General features: G+C 40.1%; 1 long non-coding RNA gene across 1 annotated transcript; it reads right to left on the bottom strand.

Annotated features, from left to right (window-relative positions):
• Window positions 1-4,470: 4,470 nt before the first annotated feature.
• Window positions 4,471-5,203, bottom strand: LOC146525236 (uncharacterized). The gene is made up of 2 exons (XR_014875090.1): window positions 5,093-5,203; window positions 4,471-5,060 (listed from the first exon to the last, which is right to left on the bottom strand). It is a non-coding gene; the product is annotated as an uncharacterized LOC146525236 (long non-coding RNA).
• Window positions 5,204-5,772: the final 569 nt, after the last annotated feature.

Below are 5,772 nucleotides of genomic sequence, written 5' to 3'. Positions count from 1 at the left end.
AGAGGGCGGGGCGGCGGGGGATTCTCTGGCTGGTTTGAGCAGCATCTAATAACCAGGGCCGTGCAGAGAGGTTTAAAGGGGCGGGTGCTCAAAGTTAAAAAGGGGCACATTGAACCAGGCTGAATAACAACAACACACATTCATCAAGAATCTAATATGGGCAACAAGGCAAAGCAAACGTAGCCGATGTTATACCTGATGGGTACAATGTTGCTGTTGAGGGGTTGCTGCTGATAGTGCTGGAGGGCAGGGCTGTGTTGATCTGAGACTGTAGACATTAAAAAGTCCATAGGAGAGATGGTAGCTGATTAAACAAGTGTCATGAGATAATAACAAAATGCAAAGATTGGTGACAGCGCTTGGAACCATAAGGCAACAAAAAACTGTGAGAAATAATTTAGGCTGAATCACTCTTTGCTTCTCTTCTTCCTTCCATCCCATCATCTCATATATCACTCTCCACTTGCTGTCTATCTGAGAACAAGGCACAACTTGCTATTGCAATAAACTATAATTTAAAAATCCACACCTAACAACTCTTGCACTTAATCTATAATAAAATGATGAGAGAAAAATGTTATAACTGGTACAACGGGTACATGTGCTCTTTGTAATCCAGCTGCTGAGGGATCCACTGCCTTTAGTAGCCTCACACAGCTCCTACTGTTTCCTCCTCATGTCCTTACCAGGCATGTCTGGACAATGTTATATCATGAGTAATATTTTTTTTAAAAATCCATCTAAATAAAACACACACATGCACGCACAGTGACATTTTAGACCTTCTTCAGAATACTGTATATACTATGGGCATCACTGTGCTGATCCAGAATCCTTACATTATTATTTATTACTAGGGCTACAATAATAAACCAATGAGGAGGGGGAAGTAATAAATATGAAATAATGTCATTATGATGATTCCATTTGTTTCACTATCCACTCTGTGCAGGGGCAAAGCTTATTACATTTTTAAACTGTAGAGATACAATGATTTTACTGCTGTAAAATCCAAATTTTGTCTTATGTAAAATATAAATCTAATATAATCTGCTTCTTAATGTATGTTCTTTAAAATACAGCGTGTGTTTTTTAATATATTATATAATAATGCATAATTATGTGGACATGCATATTAGATCGTTTTTTAGTGAAATATAATCCCTCCAGAAAGGCAGGAAAAGCCCAGAAAATTACTTTAAAACTAAATATGTTCTAAATACTTTAAAACTAAATATGTTCCCTAAAACGGTGACAGAGCTACAGACCCATGACAGCCTTACACAGGTAGCCAGCAGCTATGACCAGCACTACTTGTGCAGTTAATAAAAGGACAGGTAATGTTTGTCGCGCTGTTGCACACACAGCACGCTCGTTTGTTTCAGTTCGTCAGTTGCAACAAGACAACTTACCAACGTGTCCGTAATAAGCTAATACTCCTGTGTGCTATACACTACAGTGTACACTGTACACCTACTTACTGGTTTTGTCGCATCAGTTTGTGTCTCTGAGTTAACTTGTGTTTCTCCTACAGCTCCGGACCGCAAATGCGCATGCTCTTTGTGAGCTCGTTCCCGGCTCGTAACCAGCGCGTTCTGCCGTCAAGGGCGATCATTGGTTAAATGTGATCATGTGACTGATGCAAGCCAGATCCTTTTATGTAGCAAAACTGTGATTAAAAGTTAAATATTATTGTTGAGGGGTGCAGACAGGACTCCGCACGCACACACACATTAAAAAAAAAATTAATAATATTTTTTTAAAAAGTTGCCTCAACAAAAGGGCACTTTGGGCACCCATCAGGAAAGGGGCGGGTGCTCAAGCCCCTCTAGCCCCCCCCTCTGCACGTGCCTGAGTTTCAGCATAAAAATGTACACTGTCTAAATGTGAACACATTAAAAAAAAATCCATGTCTCAGAAATAAGCACAGGTGTTCATGTTTGTTATTATAGTTTTATTTGTAAGAAAATTATGAACTTCAAATTGTGTATCAAGTCAAAGAACATTTGACAAGTCTGAGTCATTCCTTTGCCCTATGAGAGCTGGAATAAATATATATCCTGACAATTACAGTTGAAACAGTAGAGACAGGTAGAAATGGGATCAGATTAATCTTTGCATTTTGTTATTATCTCATGACACTTGTTTAATCAGCTACCATCTCTCCTATGGACTTTTTAATGTCTACAGTCTCAGATCAACACAGCCCTGCCCTCCAGCACTATCAGCAGCAACCCCTCAACAGCAACATTGTACCCATCAGGTATAACATCGGCTACGTTTGCTTTGCCTTGTTGCCCATATTAGATTCTTGATGAATGTGTGTTGTTGTTATTCAGCCTGGTTCAATGTGCCCCTTTTTAACTTTGAGCACCCGCCCCTTTAAACCTCTCTGCACGGCCCTGCTGAAACTGTAATGGTGAACCTGAGGTGATGGTCAACACAAGACAAATATATAGAAATATAAAACAATATTGAAGTGATGTCTTTACCCTCTGCAGCGTGTGGACGCACACAATCACCTTATTCACTGTAGTAAACATGCGCCGCTAGCCCACGTGACTGACTGTCTCCATGGTTACATCGTATATTATTAGCTATGTAAATAGCTTCCAAAGATGCCGCCATAGCTCTCTGCAGCTGTAACACTTCCACGCTTTGCAAATCATTTCACGTTTTTGATAGTTATGAAGACAGAAAATGTTTTTAAAGTCATGCTAGGCGGTTGCTATGGTGGTTGCTGTGGACTTGGGTGGACCGCGCGTCCGATTCCTGTTATTAGCTGTCCGCCGTAGGAAGGCTGCGTTCCATTTAGAAGTAGTGACAGGCTGCCGTAACTCGAACTCAAACCCCGCTTTGTTCTTTAATTAAAGGCATTTTATAGTCGTTCATGACATGCATGCACCACGCACATATAAAACACTTTGCCTCACTATGAGAATGCAGCTTTACTAAAACCTTTAAAGTATCTGATATAGGATAGAAAAATGAAGCAACCAGAGATTTAATGATGAAGAGTCTGGGTTCTGTAGTTCACGTTTTACAGTCCTGAATGACTCTCTGCACATCCATACAGTAGCGGTTTTAGATACGGGCATCGTGGTGGGGGGCGGCATCACGGATATCGGCAAAAAAATAAAAAATAAAAATTGCTCGTACTCATGCTGCCCCGACGTCAGCCAGCGCATACTGGGAATGGCATAGGCACCGATCGGTTTTCTATCGCCCATTTGCTGGGAGTAAGGGCGCCCTCCGTTTGCGAGGTGCGCCTGCTGCTTGCTGCGCAGAGAGGAGAGGGCGGGGCGGCGGGGGATTCTCTGGCTGGTTTGAGCAGCATCTAATAACCAACTCGCAAAATAAAACAAAATAAAAACAAAACAACAAACACGAAAACACCAGACATCATGATGCAGACTTATAATTTGAAATTCGAAATTCTATACAAGAAAAGTGAGCACGAGAGCCCTCGGTGCGCCTGCTTGCTGCTGAAGTCAAAGTAAACTTTATTGTCATCTCCGCTACACACAGTCCAGTATATAGAGAGACGAGACGACGAGGCTCCAGTTACAGCAGTGAAAGTAAACAAACAATAAATATAAGAAGAGTAAGAAAATAAATATACACTTTAGGACTCGGGGTAAAGGGATCAATAACAATTTAAAATTTATAATTTGCAGTTTGATGATTTAATGCAGTGGCGATTCTAGGATCAGAGCTTTGAGGGTGCTGAGCACCCAGAGAGCTGCTCATCCAGGCAAGGTAAACTTTACTCATCACAATGAGACTTCTTCACCGTCTCTGTCAGTCCCTGCATCCCTAAATGCCTCCAGTTGTCCCGAGTTCTCTCTGACTGCCTCCTTGGTGCATTTAAACCCCTGTTCCTCCCTGTCCTCATCGTCTGTTGTCTTCATCTCCGTTATCAGTCATCATAATTTTACCCTCTCTGTGCAAGTCTGCAAATTTCTTTATTAAATCATAAGTTTCTTAAATTCATCAAGTCTCTCTGTGCCTGGGTCCTAACATGATATCACTGTTTTGTACAATTTAATCCCCACATTTGTGAAAGAAAAGCAAAACACTTTTTTGAAAAGTCTGTAACAAAACCATCAAATCTGATCAAGGTTATTAAAATGCTGTCAAAGAAGAATGGATTGGAATTTAAAAAAAAAATACATATCCTAACCTTAATTACTGGGGGAAAATGATGAATGATGCTCATAGTGAGTAAAAAGTAAACTGTGTGCATTTTTTGGACAGAGATTCACTTCTAAAGTGTATGTATAATACAATACAGATACATAAAAAATACACTCCAAAAATAGAAGAGTCCTTGAAATATACAAAATATTATTAGAAAATGGAGACACTTGGCCTTTGGTACAATGTATACAATGTATGAAAATATCTTTACTGCAGATACTACTATGGCTCTGCAGATTTTTTCTTTTCTTTTAACCTATGTCGCCTCACCTTGAGGTTGGTAAATCTGTCTATCACATTTTGGTGGTCAAGTCTCTCACGCATCTCTTTCTCAACTGACATCACAGCCAGGTGCTGGAGTCTGCTTTGACCCATGGTCCTTCTCAGCCAGGTATGGAGCTGACTCAAGACACTAAAAGACCTTTCACAGCTACAGCTGCTAACTGGGTTTGTTAGGGCAACCTGAATAACAGTTTTCAGTTTGGGGAAGATCTAATTATCCAGAAGATTGTACAATGTTAACATATCTGGAATGGCACCAGCCTCACTCTTGAGCTTTATAAAGTCTTTGGCAACCGTGACTTCCTCTGACTGACGGTCAATATGGTAATGCAGTGCCAGGGCTGACAACCCAGTTTGTTTTGCAGATTCTGTATAGCAGCTTTAATATAGGGAGAACACAACTTCCAGATTGTATGAGTTGTTTGTATTAGTTGTTTGTCTTTCTTTTTCTTTGCCAGTTTAACAGTTCCTGTTTTGCCTGTTAGTACTCCCTGTCTGTTTTCTTACCTGGTACTTTCTGATCTTGTACTTTGTCCTCATGTTCCCCTCTTTCCTCTCTCCCTCTTTGGACTGACAATCTGTACACACACACACACACACACACACACACACACACACACACACACACACACACACACACACACACAACAGGAGTTATAAGGTTAATGGGCATCCAGTCAGTTAGCTAGTTAGTACCTTGGGTTCAATATCGGCACATGCACATATGGCAAAATAACCAGTTTCTCTCATTACATTTCAAACGGGACAGTGGTAACAACAGCAGGCTACGGACAATGTTAAGTTTTAGATTTTAAATAGGCTGTATACATTTCAATGAGATCAACAGGGCAGTCAAATATCGCTAATTTTACTACAGAGCAAACATTGTCGGAAAACACGTTTTCAACTAGGGCTGCCACAAACGATTATTTTGATAGTCGACTAGTCACCGATTATTTTTGCAATTAGTCGACTAATCAGATCATGCATCCATTGGATGTACAGCGTACAGCTTATTGCACCAGCATGCATCTGCTCTCATATAACTATCATTAGCTTACAGCTCTAAGTGTTTAAGGTATGTGCTAACTAAAAATAAAGACAAGATGATAGTTTATTAAATTTGAATGAAATTTGCAGATTGTTTCAGTGAAGTTTAATAAACTCATTGTTATCTAAAATATAACAGGACACCGGAGTAAATTCTCCAGCATCTCACACTTCTGATAATCAGCTGTCTGCTTGACGTTTATTCAGCTGTATAAAAACTATAACTTTAATCTCAGCCAA

This window comes from Neolamprologus multifasciatus, chromosome 1, assembly GCF_963576455.1.
Source record: "Neolamprologus multifasciatus chromosome 1, fNeoMul1.2, whole genome shotgun sequence".
Lineage (NCBI taxonomy): Eukaryota > Metazoa > Chordata > Actinopteri > Cichliformes > Cichlidae > Neolamprologus > Neolamprologus multifasciatus.
This window is presented reverse-complemented; position numbering and strand designations above follow the sequence as displayed.